General features: G+C 46.8%; 1 pseudogene across 1 annotated transcript in view; it reads left to right on the top strand.

Annotated features, from left to right (window-relative positions):
* The first annotated feature begins 4166 nt into the window (after positions 1–4166).
* The window catches only part of LOC310823986 (ELAV-like protein 4), a 36166-nt pseudogene continuing 22643 nt past the window's right edge, over positions 4167–17689 (top strand). The window contains exons 1-2 of the transcript in view: positions 4167–4241; positions 8841–9166. The product of the transcript in view is annotated as an ELAV-like protein 4 (transcript). The remainder of the gene's footprint in view (positions 4242–8840; positions 9167–17689) is intronic.

The raw sequence follows: 17689 nt of genomic DNA, 5'->3' as shown, positions 1-17689 counted from the left end.
AAATAAGTATTTGATCCCCTACAAACCAGCAAGAATTCTGGCTCATACAGACCGGTTATATGCCCATGAGGCACACAGATTAGTCCTGTCACTTTAGGAAAAGTACTCCTAATCTCTGCTTGTTATGGGTATAAAAGACACCTATCAATAGAATCAATCTCTTCCATTCCAACCTCTCCACCACCATGGGCAAGACCAAAGAACATTCAAAGGACATCAGGGTAAGAGTTGTAGACCTGCACAAGGCTGGAATGGGCTACAAGACCATCAGCAAGAAGCTTGGTGAGAAGGAGACAACTGTTGGTGCAATTTTTAGAAAATGGAAGAAATACAAAATAACCATCAATCGCCCTCGGCCTGGAGCTCCATGCAAGATCTTGCCTCGTGGGGTAAGGATGATCATGAGAAGGGTGAGGGATCAGCCCAGAACTACACGGGAGGAGCTTGGTAATGATCTCAAGGCAGCTGGGACCACAGTCACCAAGAAAACCATTGGTAACACACTACACCGTAACGGATTGAAATCCTGCAGTGCCTGCAAGGTCCCCCTGCTCAAGAAGGCACATGTACAGGCCCATCTGAAGTTTGCCAATGAACACCTAAATGATTCAGAGAAGGCTTGGGAGAAGGTGATGTGGTCAGATGAGACCAAAATTGAACTCTTTGGCATAAATTCGACTCTTCGTGTTTGGAGGGAGAGAAATGCTGAATGCTACAATCCCAAGAACACCATCCCCACCGTCAAACACGGAGGTGGAAACATTATGCTTTGGGGTTGTTTCTCTGCTAAGGGTACAGGACGACTTCACTGCATTGAGGGGCCAATGGACGGGGCCATGTACCATAAGATCTTGGACGAGAACCTCCTTCCCTCAGCCAGAGCACTGAGGATGGGTCGTGGATGGGACTTCCAGCATGACAATGACCCAAAACATACAGCCAAGGCAACAAAGGAGTGGCTCAAGAAGAAGCACACTAAGGTCATGGAGTGGCCTAGCTAGTCTCCAGACCTTAATCCTATAGAAAATGTGTGGAGGGAGCTGAAGCTTCGAGTTGCCAAGCAAAAGCCTTGAAACCTTCAGGATTTGGAGAGGATCTGTAAAGAGGAGTGGACCAAAATCTCTCCTGAGATGTGTGCAAACCTGGTGACCAACTATAAGAAACGTCTGACTTCTGTGCTTGCCAGCAAGGGTTTCTCCACCAAGTACTAAGTCATGTTTTGCTTGGGGATCAAATACTTATTTCCTTCGATCAAATGCAAATGAATTTATAACTTTATATAATGTGTTTTTTCTGGACTTCTTTGTTGATATTTTGTCTCTATTTGTTAAAATAAAAGTACCATAAAAATTATAGACCGCTCATTTCTTTGTAATCGGGCAAACTAACAAAATCAGCAGGGGATCAAATAATTATTTCCCCCACTGTAAATGGTGTGTTGGTCTGTGCGTGAGACGTAGTTGGTGTAATCCCTGTTTGGGAGTAGTCTGAGTGGGTCTGAGAACACTGGCTTCCTCTTAAGATCTGAGTTTAGAGAGTTTGGTTTGTGTGAGCCAGATCTATGGATGGATGGATGAAAAAAAAAATATATATATGGTCAAATGTTTTGTTTAAATGTACCTCATTTTCCAACTCATTTCTCTGTCTCTGGGCAGCCATGTTTAAAAGACTGAGTGTGCGTGCGTGCGTGCATCCATGAGCGATTTCTCATCTCTGTGGACTGACAATATCCCTGACAGCTTCTTGGAGAATGAAATATACACTCACGGAGCCCTTTATTAGGAACACTATACTTTTCTGGGTAGGGCCTCCCTTTGCTCTCAAAACGGCCTCAATTCTTCGTGGCATTGATTCCACAAGATGTTGGAAACAGGTGCAATTTCAAGCTGTGAATCTCCTGTTCTACCACATCCCAAAGGTGTTCTATTCGATTCAGATCCGGTGACTGGGAAGGCCACTGAAGAACACTGAAGTCATTGTCATCTTCATGAAACCAGTTTGAGACGACTTTTGCTTTGTGACATGGTGCATTATCATGCTGGAAGTAGACATTAGAAGATGGGTACATTGTGGCCAATACTCAAATAGGCTGTGGCACTCGATTGGTATTAACGGGCCCAAAGTGTGCCAAGAAAACATTCCCCACACCATTACACCACCTCCACCATGAGAAGGTGTACAGGTGTTCCTAATAAAGTGTTCAGTGAGTGTAGATGACAAAAACAAGTGGTTTGTGTGCAGTAAATAAAATTGTTCAAATTAACAAAAAAACTAACACAAACATTTATTTTCTGACTCTAATAATAACATTTAAGAGTAGAGCGTCTACATCTGTAACTCGTTATCATAAACCATATTCAATGTTTATCTATACATCAGCTTGCTGTGAGACCATATTTGCCACCACATTTTTAATGCTTGTTTTGGCAACCTCATTCCCTTTAAGACAATAGTATGCTTGCATTGACAACCCCATTCCCTTTTAAGTTAATAGTACCTCTATGAAACTCATTGTAGGTTGATGTTCCACCTCTGCCAAACCTTACCTTTTTAGGTTACTGCCCTGTACCTTTTACAATGTTTAACTGACATCAGAACTCAGGTTATCTCTCAGACATGAACCTGACATTCTGATTCAATAACTATTCAATGCTATTTGTATTCAGGGGTATTTATAGAGTGTCTAAAATAGCGTTGGTCCGGTGTATGTGTGACCTCTGGTTGCCACCGTCCCAGCATGCCGTGTGGTACAGGAGGGTGTATCCATGGCTCTCTACTACTCTGCGCTGTTGATCACGGACAGAAATAGCTGTGTGTATGTGTCATCCCTGTCTCCTCTCTGACGTGCCACACACACACACACACACACACACAGACAAAAAAAAATTAAAACGGACAAAAAGTAATTTAAGTAATTAAACCATGGGGTAAAAAAGAAATCATAGAAATTAACGAAAAGGTAAAGTAATTAACCGAAAATAAAAGTGTGGGGGGACATGCAGCGTTCGGCCTGTAGAGGGTGCTACAGGACCGTGGCCAAGGTGCGGAAGCGAGGCTTTGTCGCACACCTGTTGCGAATGAAGCCTTGTTAACGAAATGGTTTAAGATGTGTGTGCCTCTGCTTTCAGGAGGACGGCTGGAAAGCGTCGACTGGAAAGTCAACCAGGTCCTGACGTACACTTATAAAATAAACGGGGTTTTCCCTCACCAGACATATCGAGTCCGCCTCTCCTCTGTGCCCCACGTTGGGCGCCAATGTAACAATGTTCTTGGACACAGAGGCGGACTCGACCATTTCGTTAACGAGGCTTCATTCGCAACAGGTGTGCGACAAAGCCTCGCTTCCGCACCTTGGCCACGGTCCTGTAGCACCCTCTACAGGCCGAACGCTGCATATCCCCCCACAAAAAGATATATATATTCAGTTCAGTTCGGTGATATATTAGTCGTACATATCATTAGTAGTATATAGTATGTTTTGCTGGTTATATTTCAGTGTATTAGTAGTACATACCATCAGTAGTATATAGTATGTTTTGCTGGTTATATTTCATGTCATATCTTTTTGTTACTGAAAAGATATCAAAATCTATCTGTGGGTAATCCATGTCACAGAGGAGCCCTATGACATATTCTTCCGTAGCCCCCCCGTCTGCCACCCCTGACCCCACCTGCCTCTCCGCAGGGAGCGGATCGGGAGCGGAAACCAATATAGGGAAATCCCCAGGAGAAATATCGATAGCTCCATCATCCTCTACTCCCTCTGGTTCAATAAACTCCTTTTTAGGCTCATCCTGTTTCTTCTTATGAGCCGAGCTCTCAGTTTCACTGGATACTTTTTGCCGGAGGACACTAGATGGGGCCATCTCCCCACGCCGGGGCGCTCCACCCGGAATCCACCGGTGCTTTCTCTCCACTGGTGCATCCAGCCCACGTGACACCACCATCTCCTCCTGTCCATGTGGGAGCCTGCCACGATTTAAGCATTGAACCCCTCTTCTGAAGCTTTGAGTCGCATTCTCAGGTGGCGATGCAGGTCGGGGGAGGGCCAGACTTTCGACACCCCCTCCATGGTCTGAACCCCAACCTGCTACCCCTATTCCCTTAAAGATCCCCCTCACATTCAAGACGATCCCCCCATATTTGATCACTTTCCCATTTCGAAGATGCACACTGGTGTGATAACGCCCATCCTCGAGCTCCCAATTTTTGACCATCAAGGGGTGCAAGACACTCTCACGGTACCACACATCTCTGTTCTCGACCCATCCCAGAGCTGCAGCCTCTTCTAGGCGTCCAAGAGCCCCATCGTGAGCCTCGGGAGGATCGGTCTGTCCGTAAGCACAGAAGATGGCCTGTGCTGAATCCACAATGAATCTTTGGTGATAGCAGGTGTGGCACCACAGAGCTTGACCAACGACCCACAGATAGCCGGCCATCACCAGGGGTAGCTCACAAGTATCACACCCCACGCCAGTCTGGTGAAAACATAAAGTCATAAATGTATAACCAACCTAAGCCATATCATTGAACTTACTGGCCTTTTTTTTAAATGTATTTATTATTATTTATTTTTTTATTATCCAGATATTCAAATAAAACATTTATTCATAAGTAGGCACCTTTTTTAAGGTATTCTTAACCCTAAGAATATATATCACTAAGTAGCGTACAAGGTCTTATGCTTGCCCGGTAGCCCTTAGTTAAATCATAAACCCCTCAACACAAATCCAAAGCACAGGTGGCAAGCGCAAGCAAAATATATCTTTAGTTTTGTCTTCCTCTCCACTGGGAAAAAGAACAGCTTGGTGAAGACAATAGAAACAAGGTAGAGTCCTTCACAGAGATCCCCCTCACATGACCCATCTGGGCATAAGAGCTACATATAACTCAGCCTAAATAACTATAACTAAGTTTCAGTTCAGTTTCAAGTTTATTGTTACGTCTCATACGTGCAGGGAGTAAAATTCTTGGGCTCGGTTCCATGAGTACCAGAGTATGGGTACCAGAGTATCGATCACTCTGGTTCAGTATAATACACCCACAATTCCCCATCAAATTATTATTCTATTCAGGTTCACCCGATGCATCCAAGATGCACGACCCACGAGGGCATAAGCTCTGATTTGTTCAGCACGTGTTCTAATTCTAATTTTAAAAACCCTCGACCCGCTCTAATACAGTAGTAAATAAGCCAAGTAAACTTTTTCTTCATCAGAAAGAAATTTGTTCAGTGTTTAGTGTCTCGTGTCTAGTGTTAAGTGTAGAGAGTTACATTTTTTGCTTTTTGTTTCTAGTGTTTCCACTTTGTGTCTAGTCTCTAATGTCTTGTGTTAAGTGTCTACTGTTCAGTGTAGAGTGTTTAGTGTCGATTGTTTAGTGTTTAGTTTCTAGTGTCTAGTGTTTAAAAGATGTATTGTGAAGTGTGTACTGTGCTGTGTGTACTGTGCTGTGTGTAGTGTCTAGAGTGTAGTGTCTAGTGTCCAGTGTCTAGTGTCCAGTGTTTAGTGTCCAGTGTTTAGTGTCTCTTTTCTAGTGTCTAGTATGTAGGATCTAGTGTTTAGTTTCTAGTGTTGAGTGTCTAGTGTTTAGTGTTTCGTGTCTAGTGTCTAGTTTTTAAACTCTGTATTGTGCTGTGGGTAGTGTTTCGTGATTAGTTTGTTGTCTGTAGTGTTTAGTTGACACGAGACACTACACAGTGTAGTGTGTATATTGTCATGTGTATTGTGTTATATTAACTGTTTAGTGTGTAGTGCGTATTGTGTAATATTACCAGGTAATATTGTCGCTCTTACCAGGTGATCGCTGTCCTCTCCACAAGCCCTCACCACTGGGGTCCCCTAGGGCTCTGTCCTAGGGGCCTTACTGTTCTCCCTCTATACCAAATCTCTTGGCTCTGTAATTTCCTTGCATGGTTTCTCCTACCACTGCTACTCAGATGACACTCTTTCTCTCTTTCCCTCACAGGTGGCAACACATGTCTCTGCGTGTCTTGCAGACATTTCCGCTTGGATGTCAGCCCACCACCTCAAGCTCAAACTTAACAAGACTGAGCTGCTCTTCCTCCCGGGGAAAGCCTGCCCTCTCCAAGACAACTTCATCACAGTATAGAACTCTACTGTGACCTCCTCTCAGACAGCCAAGAACCTTGGAGTGATCCTTGATAACCACTTACCCTGTGCGGCGAACATCACAACAACAGCATGCTCCTGTAGATTATTCCTTTACAACATCAGAAGGATACGTCCATTCCTCACCAGAGAAGCAGCACAACTCTTGGTCCAGACACTTGTGATCTCTCGCCTTGACTACTGCAACGCACCGGGCTTCCCGCCTCCGCCATCAGGCTTCTGCAGCTCATCCAGAATGCTGCCGCCCGTCTGGTGTTCAATCTCCCCAAATTCTCCCATGTCACTCCCCTCCTCCGCACCCTTCACTGGCTCCCGGTAACAGCTCGCATCAGATTCAAGACCCTGGTGCTTGTCTACCGGGCGACAAAGGGAACAGCCCCTCCCAACTTGCAAGCAATGGTCAGCCCCCAAACCCCTGCCCGATCACTCCTCTCTTCCACTAATGTTAAGTGTGTAATGTGTAGTGTATAATGTGTATAGTGTAGTGTGTAGTGTGTATTGTGTAATATTAAGTGTTTAGTGTGGAGTGCGTATTATCTAATGTTTAGTGTGTAGTGTATAGTGTGTATTGTAGTGTGTAGTGTTTAGAGTTTACTTCATGGTTTCATTCTCTGAATCAGTCTTTGTTTGAAGTTTTTCTATGTTTGTTATGACCTTGTGTGATGGAGATCAGTCCATCACGGGTTGGGAGTGTGTGTTTGTGTGCAGGGGTATATGTTGTGTTTAGGTGCTTGTGCAACGCAGGGGAGGACTCATGGGTCTGCGGTTGTTGGGCAGTCATGAGGGGCGGTTCTGCAAAGAATAAAAGGTATGAGTACGCGGCTAACACATTGGTACTCACAGCTGTAAATAACATTAACTATAAATAACATTTGAGTTATTGTGAAACATTGGTATTCTACATTTTACATTGTATATGGGAGATGAATGAAAGGTCGAATGTGTGTATATACTCACCTGGTTGTGATTGCAGTTCCTGGTTCACCGGCAAAAGGAGTCCTCAAGCCACAGGGACAGCCTATATGGTTCTGGAAGTTCCCATTGTTAATTGAACGGGGGGATGGGATTTGTGGCTGGAGAATATACTGTGTCCTTTGCACTTACCATAGCCTAACAGTGATTGTTTGTTTTTACCTACCTGTGATACTTGGTTATGTGTGATAATGTGTAAAAATAGATGTTAGATTATGTAATTTGGTTTGTGTACATTGTGAAGCTCCCCCCTTACTTGGTTTGTCCTATGTTAATCATGTCACCTGGAAGGGTATTTAAGTGTGGCCATTGGAAGTTGGTAGTGATGGGCAAATGAAGCTTTTGTGAAGCACTGAACCACTTGAGCCAATTGTTTCGAAAATGGGTTCATTACTTGAAGCTTCAGTTACAGTGACCTCTCCTGGCGAAGTGCAAGGCTGCAGTCAAATTGGGCAGGCTAGTTGGTGGACAGGAGGCTTTTAATTACACGCACGCATGCACGCACACACACACACACACACACACACACACACACACACACACACACACCTCAATGAGCAGTGTTGGAGAAACTACTTTACTTTTGTAGAAAAGATCTTTTGTTCTGAAGCATCTTTGCTTTGATCACCCTTGGATTTAAAGTATTGTAACGACCCTGTGTAAGGCCCGTTAGCAACTCCGCCAAGGGAGTTAACTCTCTTGGTGTTGTGGCTAGCGTGGCCGGTTTGTAAGCGAAAGATTGCGAGTTCGATACCCGCTTAAGGCAAGCTGTTCTACCCCGCCGTTCGCTACAGTATCTTTGCTTTGATGAAATTCTTTGATGCACACACACACTAAGACTGAATATCATGTTCTATTTACAAATAAAGATTGATGAATGTGTGTATTGTGTTATTGAGGAGAGAATGCTGGGGAAAATATGGCATAGGTTGGGTGTGTTTGTGTAACTATGGCAGGGGGTGATTATGTGGGATGGGGAACACTCAAAGATTACAAGAAGAACACTCAGAGAATACAAACGCAATACCAACAACTCAACAGCAACAACGCACCTACTACGACAATCCACAAATTGTGCATTGTTTCGAGCGGTTATAAAGTGTTGAGGCACTCAAATTCAAAACTGTCGCAACCTATCACCTGTCAGAATCGAGACGAGGCAGTGCCAGTGAATCACCTGATTGGACCGCGAAACAGTCAGGTGATTCATTCAGGCAATGAAGCAGTTGCTGCTTCGGACGTCATATGTCACATGATTTTTTTCGCACCAAAGCAAGCTTTGAAGCAGTGGTTCGATTGAATTGTTGTTCAGTGTTTGAAGCACGTATCGAAGCTTCAGTGTCGCACTGCCATCACTAGAAGTTGGTTTTTGGGGGTGAGATCGGTACCAATAAAATGCCCCACAAAGGGTTTTTTTGCAACATGTCTGCCTCTTCACTGAAACTCCATCCGTGCTAAAGCTTACACCTTGATTATAGACAATAGATAATAAAGTCATGTATAATCAATAAAGATGGTCAATGAACTGTACCGTGCAAGATGCTGTTATCCTCCTTGGCGTCAGATTGAGAAGCCCCTCCCGAACTTTCTCCCCTCTCCCCCTCTCCCCCTTTCTCTCCTCTCCCCTCTCCTCCTCCCTCCCCCTCCTCCTCGCTCCTCTCCCCACTTCCCTCCCCCCTCTGCTTCCCCCTCTCTCCCCTCTCCTCCCCTCCTCCCTCCTCCCCCCTCCATCTCCAGATCATCAGTAACATGGAGTCTCAGTTGTCCAACGGGCCCAGCGGCACAACGTCCAATGGGCCAACCTGTACCAGCCGCGGCTGCCCCTCACCCATGCAGACGAGCGGGCCCATGGACGACAGCAAGACTAACCTCATAGTAAACTACCTGCCCCAGAACATGACCCAAGAGGAGTTCCGCAGCCTCTTTGGCAGGATCGGCGAGATCGAGTCCTGCAAGCTGGTCCATGACAAGATCACAGGTGAACTAGACAAGGGTACATACCTGGAGACACACACACACACACACACACACACACCAGGATTTACACACACACACGCATTATTGTACATAGAGATAGACAGAGGCCACGGGGAAGCTGGTGGAGGTAGAAATTGGAGGACAGAGGGCTTATTGTAATGCATGTGTGACCCAGACAAATAGTTACACATGTATTACAATAATAATGCACTTCCAGTATTATGAAATGAGTTAAATAAATAGAATGATCCTTAAAATAAGTGAATTAGGACTAAATATTAGACACAAAGAAGAATATACAATGATTAAGAGAAGCTACAATCTATAAAAGATAACATGATATGGGATATATTCATGGTTAAAAACTGTAAATGGTATTTCATGTAAGAACTTGGAAAGGTGATTTGTGGATGACATCATTATTATTTAGCAGTATTTCATTAGTTTTTGTAGAATTGAGAGACTATTCAATCAGCCAATGAGAACCCTAGTCTCGTTGTGAGTTAACCAATCAGAAGTGTAGGTCCGCCCTACGCCTCGTTGGATCATGGAAAAATCATATCGCTGTCTTTTTTTCCGTGTTAGCTCTCGTACTGATCAGACGTGTACGCACTCTGCGCTTAAGATTCCTGCCCACGTATGTGAAGAATTGCTTTTCCTTTGCAATAAGTAATTTTCCTTTGCAAGATCTACTTTAGAACTACTTACTTCCATTTATTGAGAATATAAAAGACTATCGTTACTTTGACAAGCGTCGAGTGAACTAGAGTGTGGAGTAGCATAGCTCCGCTAGCAGATAGCCTCATAGCTAACAATATTCGGTATCACTCCAGTTGGTGCTGCCTCCAAGTCATCTATGGAGTTGTTAAGTTTTCAAAGACATACAAGCCTTGGTTATATAAATACTTACATGAATACTTATGTAAATGTGATATTTACATGTTTTATTTTTAATAAATTAGCAAAAAAAAAAAAACTGTTTTCGCTTTGTCATTATTGGGTATTGTGTGTAGATTGATGAGGGAAAAAATGAATTTAATCCATTTTAGAATAAGACTGTAACATAACATAATGCGGAAAAATTGGAGTTGGAATTGGAGTCTGCAATTGTACACACACACACACACACACACACACACACACACACACACACACACACTCACAGAGGACTGTTTATGTAAATGTTATGTTCATATGGTCTCTGTTTTGTATTTGTTTGTGTTTTTACAATACATTTTCATTGAGAAATACATTTTCAGTGTCTGTTCTTTCTATATTCACTGCAGTTACTCATGTTTACTTCTAGTTGGAGACAAATGCTACACAGCATTGTCACACAGCATACATGGTTTCACCTTAAAAAGGTCTTTAAACAAAATTTGGTGATGATTTATGGTTTTTGTGTTAAAATAATAGCAGTTAAAACAGACCGGCCAAATTTGGCCGCGAACACCATGAGTGGCAGGGTAGCAACGAACACTACAGGAAGGTTAAGCTGGGACACGTGAAACACTGGGTGAATTGACATGCAACTTGGGAGGGTAAGACGTACTGCGGTGGGATTGATGATCCGGTCGACCATGAAGGGGCCCACGTAGCGTGGGGCAAGCTTCCGGGAGGTGGAGGGGAGGTTGAGGTCCTTGGCCCGTAGCCAAACCCATTGGCCCGGACGGTAGGTGGGGGCGGATCTGCGTCTGCGGCTGGCGGTGCGTCTGGACCGCTCGGTGGCTTTCTCCAAAGCGGCCCGAGCGGTCCTCCAGACCCGCCGACACCGACGGAGGTGGGCCCCGGTGGACGGGACCGCAACCTCTACCTCCTGGCTGGGGAACATGGGGGGTTGATAACCCAGGGAACACTCAAAGGGGGACATCCCGGTGGCGTTGCTGGTCATAGTATTGTGTGCGTACTCCACCCAGGGCAGATGTCGGCTCCAGGTGGAAGGATGGCAGGAGGAGACACAACGGAGAGCCGTCTCCAAGCACTGGTTGGCTTGCTCCGCCTGGCCATTGGTCTGGGGGTGGTACCCGGAGGAGAGGCTGACCGTGGCCCCAATGCCCTTGCAGAAGGCCTGCCACACCCGGGAAGTGAATTGGGGACCACGGTCAGACACGATGTCCTGGGGAATGCCATGGAGATGGACAACGTGGAGCACCAGGAGGTCGGCGGTCTCTGCAGAGGAGGGGAGTTTGGGAAGGGCAATGAAGTGGGTGGACTTCGAAAACTGGTCAACTATGGTGAGGACCACGGTGTTACCCTGGGAGGCAGGAAGATTACGGTTACGAAATCCAGGGCTATGTGAGACCAAGGGTGACTGGGGATAGGAAGGGGTTGTAGTAGTCCAGCCGGGGGTTGATGAGACGCCTTACTCTGGGTGCATGCGGCCACGTACTCCCGGGTGTCCGTCTCCATGGCGGGCCACCAGAACTGCCTCCGGATAAATGCTAGCGTCCGGCTCACCCCTGGGTGACACGCGAACTTGCTACCATGCCCCCACTCCAGGACTCGGGATCGGGCTGATGGGGGAACGAAGACACGTCCAGGGGGTCCGCCTCCTGGGCTGGGGTGAGTTCGCTGGGCAGCCTGGACAACGGAGTCGATGGCCCAGGTGACAACGGCAACCACTCGGGAGGGGGGAAGGATGGTGCCAGGGGTTGACGGAGCCACCTCCTCCGGGGCCAGGCGGGAGAGTGCGTCGGCCTTGGTGTTAGTGGAGCCCGGCTTGTATGTGATGGTGAACTCGAAGCATGTGAAAAAGAGGGCCCAGCGTGCCTGGCGGGAGTTGAGCCTCTTGGTCGACCGGATGTAGGTCAAGTTTTTATGGTCGGACCAAACCACAAAAAGCTGCTGGGGCCCCTCGAGCCAGTATCTCCACTCCACCAAGGCCGCGTACACTGCCAGCAGCTCCCGGTTGCCCATGTCATAATTCCTCTCCGCCAGTGTAAGCCGCTGGGAGAAGTACGCACAGGGGTGGAGTTTCTCGTCCTCCGTGGACATCTGGGACAGGACGGCCTCGAGGCTGGTGTCAGACGCATCCACCTCCACAAAAAACTGACGGGTAGGGGTGGATGAGCACCAGGGCTGCCGTGAACAGACTCTTCAGGGTCGAGGAGGCGGCCTCCGCCTCCGAGGTCCAGGAATACGGGCGGAGCGTGGAGGTGAGGGTGGTCAGTGGGGCGGCTGCCTGGCTAAAACCCCGGATGAACCACCTGTAGAATCCCGCGAAGCCCAGAAACGTGGGAATTCGTGGGAATTGGGGCTCGGGGAGGTCCGGGAGAGGAACTGGGGAGAGAGCGGCCGAGGGGGGTCGTCCACCCTGGAGTCCTGACCTGACTGCGTTCATAACGCCTCTCACGCAGGCAGTCGTCCATCTCCAGGGCGAGGGTGACCAGCTCCTGATAGGACGAGGGGCGGTTCTTCAGAAGCCAGTCCTTGATGTTATCATTCAATCCCCGCTTGAATGCGCTGTGGAGCGCCTTATTCCCCCAGCCACTCTCCGCCGCGAGGGTGTGGAATTCAACGGAGTAATCTGCCCCGAACGATTCCCCTGGTGGATGATGTGGAGGCGGGAAGCTGTGTCTGAGCCCTCCTGGGGGTGATCGAAGAAGAAACGGAACTCCGCCTTGAAGTCCTCATAACTCGACGCCAAGGCGGAGCTACTGGCCAGAGCAGCGACGGCCCACTTCAGCGCGCGCCCGGTCAGCAGTGAGATGATGAAGGCCACCTTGTCCCCTCTGGAGCGGAATCTGCTGGGCTGGAAGTGGAAGGCGAGCTCGCATTGAGCCAGGAAGCCGTGGCAGAGATAAACTCCCCTCCGAAGGGGCAAGGCGGCACGAGGTGAGGCTCTCGGAAACTATGGGGAATCTGGGTCCGGGGACTAGGCTCGCATCACGAGGCGGCGGTGCTGGCGCTGAGAGTTGGGGCCTGCTACAGCTGTTGAGGTCGAGGTGGGTGAGGCGCTCATGCATCAGCCGGAAAGCGACGTCGATCTGGTCCATGACCCGGTTAAGGAGGGCGTCGTGTTGTTGGATGATGCCGAGCAGGGGATGGTCGGTGACACCGGCCCCTGCCTCCCTTCGACCCGGGTTGAAGGGTTGGGGAGAGAAGGATAATCCAAGTGGGTCGTCGAGGTCCAGTCCGGGGTCGATAACGGGAGGTCCAGTGTTCAGGAGAGGGGAAAGGCGCCGTGGGGTAATCCGTGGGGAGTAGTCAGGGTTCGGTCCAGGGGTCAGTAGCAGGGAGGTCCAGTAGCGAAGAGGGGGTAGGTGCTAGGTCCGTGGATGTGTAGAGGAGGGGAATCCGAGGAAGACGAGGGTTCTGGACGGTGAGATACACACAGACACAAGGGACACGGGAGCATAGCAAAACTGGCTGGAAACGTATGTAGATACTCGAAAAGTTACCGTGGGACAAAGTACGTTCTGGCGCCGGAGTGGAGTTCAGGCAGGGTTCTTTTAGGGAGGTGATTGCTGATGGTTCGCAGGTGTGCTGAGTGGAGACAGGGAACAGGTGCGCTGTCGACTGGGAGGGTGACGCTCCAGCGATGATCGCCTGGGCCTCAAGGTGGTGCCAGTCTGAATACTTTGCACGAATGCACTGTATATGCCTTGCTAATGTGAAGTTAAATTAGCTAACTCCAGCTAATGATACAGTATCTCCGGTTTAAGCTAAGCTTAAAGCATTGGAATTAAATGAATATTCGGTTGAGTGAATACTAGTATTCAGTGGAAAGAGAGTTGACACTTGATATGGCATTGAAATATCTTTATTGAATACATTTGAATTTTGACAACCCAAGCATGATGAAAGTTGAAATTAAGAGGTAAATGAATGTAATTAAGAGAAAGGATATTAATTATTTATTTTGGCTTTTTTTTTTTGGTTTTTTGGTTGAGTTGAGTTCATTCCCTTTGGATCCTGGATTTCGTCCTCGTACTGCTATGCTTCTGTTGGAGGAGCTCTGCGGAGCGCGAACTGGCGAGCCATTCCCAACGTCCCTTTTGTTGATTTGATCTGAGTGAGAAAAGGAGAGACACTGTGCATTGTGCCTTCTGGATTTCGGTAGGACAGATCCTTTGCATCCACACACACTTGAACCACCAGACCCCTGGTCCATGGACTGAGACTAAGTAATCACAAATCTCCTCATCCACTCATCGGAGTGTGGTACTGTTTTTGTAATGTTACTTATTGAAGTTTATTGATGTTTGAATCCAGAGTACACATGTATTGACACTGATATTTGATTTTGGGATGTGAATATTTCATTTTGGTACTTTGGTACAATCTTGTGGTTGAGTCCATTTCAAAATAAGTCCTGGTTAAAATATGCTCAAGGTTTAATAACTACAAAGAGGTAATTTAACTAAAAGACCAAAAGACCTACTGGGTAATACCAAAATAAATAAATAAATAAAAAAAAAAAAAACTCTAAACAATATCTTAAACTAGAATACTTATTATTAATACAAAAGCAAGGTATTCCTGTTTAGAACCAGGGATCAGGTTCTAAAAGTAACTAACCATATGGGTAAATGACTAATTAGTCATATTATCTTATCTCACAAGAAGTGAAATGCCTTGGGTTGTACAGTTAAAGAAAAAGGTGTTGATTATTGGCATTTAAGAGTTACTGATATTCTCATTTCACACTTAAAATGTTATTGATCTGATATCTGGTCCATACCCGAATTCAGTATACATATTTGAGTCACCGGTGTTCATACCGAAACGCGGGTTACACATAGAACGGAATGAGGAATGATATCAAACATGTACGGAATTCCTTATTCTGTTCCATGCGTTACAATGGGCCCCGTCCTCAGATTTCTACTTCCACAGCCTCCCCTGATAGAGGTAGTGTGCTGTGTCAGTGGGTTTGATTGAATATCTGCCATAGATTTAGTGGAAGGAGGGAGACAGAGATAGAACAGAGTGGCCGTAATGTGTCTCTCTTATCCGTCCATGTTGTCAGTGACAGTAACAGTTGGTACAACAGCTCTGACTGTGAAGGAAACATTGGCCTCACCAGCCCAGCAAAGAGCCAGCCAGCCAATGACTTTGAAGGCTGTAGGATAACAATATATGTAGGGAAATGGCCTGTACACCAGGGGAGGCTGGTGGAGGTAGAAATCGGAGGACGGGCTCATTGTAATGCATGAAATGGAATGATGAATGGTATCAAACGTGGTGGGTGGGTGTGGTGGGTACAGTATGGGTGTGGTGGGTACAGGGTGGGCCTGGGAGGTACAGGGTAGTATGGCATGGCAGCGATGATCCCTGGGGAGGTTGGAAGCTGGCTGAGGCAGAACAGGAGGCTGGAGGTTCTAAGTTCGAGGCTGGACATGGCCAGTGAGCGTTCAAGAGCTCCACTGCCGCAAATCAGGTCTAATTCAGGTAGATAAAGGCTATGGTGGCTATGTATCAGGTGTGTCATCTAGGTTTGCAGGCTGTGTGGGTGGTGAGGTGTTTAATCTGGGTCTGGTGGCTGTCGAGAGAGAGAGATAGGTAAGTTAGTTAAGTTAGTTATGCTCGGTGCTATTCCTGTTCTCTAGAGCTGAAATTATGCTTTTGCGCTGCTCCCAGAATCCCGAGCCAACACAAATGTTTTACCAAAACAAACACTGATGGGACTACCTTCTCAGCAGGAGTGTGTGTGAGGTCTACTCCTCTCTCTGGAGCACGTCTGTCAGCCCTGATGAAGCGAGAGGAGCGTGAGACACCGGCAGACTCCCCCTCTCTGGGCTTGCCTGTCAGGCCTAGCTGAGTGCAGCTGTGTGAAGAGCCAGGAGTGTTTCTCCTTCTCCCTCGGCACACACACACATAGGGTATGTGTTTATCCCTGTTATAGACACACACACACACACACACACCCTATGATCTTTTGGGGGTTAAATAAATAAGTGTCTCTCTGTGTTGTAAATGTGAGATGTGAGCTAAAGCTCTGATTGGCTCCTCCATGCTCCCTTTGTAAGAGAAGAGAAGGCTTCATATGTAAATAACAAAGTCAAGGACGGGAGAGGGGAGGAAAGGAAAGGAGAAGAGGGGAGAGGTAGAGGGGAGGAGAGGAGAAGGCTTCATATGTAAATAGTGAAGTCAAGGACGGGATGAGTTGGAGGCGCTGAATAAAACAGATGCTTTTCTGATACATTTGGGATTGAGTGGTGAAGCCTGTTCTCCAGTCTAAGAAAGTTAGTTTAATCTTGTTTAAAGTCAGTGTGCTGTTGGTAGTTTGTGTATTTTGCTGTGGCTACCCTGCCTTAAGCTCTGGGACCGAGTTTCTATGGGAGGGCCTGACACTATCCTACAAGGTATTTTCATTCCTGCTCACGTTGAACCAGGACTAATACATTTGGGATTGAGTGGTAAAACCTGTCTGGTCGTTAACTGATCGTTAGGTTAGATTAGATTAGATTAGATTCAACTTTATTGTCATTGTGCAGAGGACAAGTACAGAGACAACGAAATGCACTTAGCGTCTAACCAGAAGTGCAAAAAAGCAGAAAAGTGCAGTGTGAACAGTATATACAGGTAGTGCAGTATAGTATAAGTAGTGCAGTGTAAGCAGTATATGAATTAGCAGTAGCATTATAAGCAGAATAAATAGAATGCAGGATGAACAGTGTAAGCAGCATATGAGCTGTATAGGCAATGCAGTATAAGCAGTATATATGTATTAACAGTAATTATTAGAGTAAATAGCAGAATAAATATGGAATGCCGTATGAACAGTATAAACAGGTATGTACAGTATGTACAGATATGTGCAGTGTATTAACAGTAGTATTAAAAGAAAAATATAAGGATATGTGCATTATAAACAGTATAGACAGATATGTACAGAAGAGCAGTGGTATGTAGTAAGAGCAGTGTGTACAAGTGAGGATACAGTATGTACAGTTTATAGGAATACTGTAGGGTAGAGTAGTGCAATTGTCCGGGGGGGGGGGTTTGCAGGGGTTGGTAGATTGTCACCTAGGTGCAGAGTTGGAGTTCAGTAGGGTGACAGCCGCAGGGAAGAAGCTTCCTCTGAACCTGCTGGTTCGGGTGCCGGTAGACCTGTAGAGTGGTTGGGGTAAGAAATGTCCTTGACGATGCTGCGTGCCTTACGCAAGCATCGTTTGTCCTGGACAGCCTCAATGGAGGGGAGTGAGGAACTGGTGATGCGTTGGGCAGTTTTCACCACCCTCTGCAGTGCTTTCCGGTCAGATGCAGAGCAGTTGCCATACCATACTGTGACACAGTTGGTGAGGATGCTCTCGATGGTGCAGCGGTAGAAGTTCACCAGGATCTGAGGAGACAGATGGACCTTCTTTAGTCTCCTCAGGAAGAAGAGACGCTGGTGAGCCTTCTTGATCAGGGTAGAGGTGTTGAGGGTCCAGGAGAGATCCTCAGAGATGTGGACACCCAGAAACTTGAAGCTGGTGACTCGCTCCACCTCAGTCCCGTTGATGAGGATGGGGGTGTGTGTGCCAGCTCTTGACTCCCTGAAGTCCACAATGAGCTCTTTGGTCTTCCTGGTGTTGAGAGCCAGGTTGTTGTCGGTGCACCACACTGTCAGGTGCCCTGTAGGCCGACTCATTGTTGTTGCTGATGAGACCAATCACCGTTAT

Source organism: Argentina silus (genome assembly GCF_951799395.1).
Source record: "Argentina silus genome assembly, chromosome: Y".
Taxonomy (NCBI): domain Eukaryota; kingdom Metazoa; phylum Chordata; class Actinopteri; order Argentiniformes; family Argentinidae; genus Argentina; species Argentina silus.
This window is presented reverse-complemented; position numbering and strand designations above follow the sequence as displayed.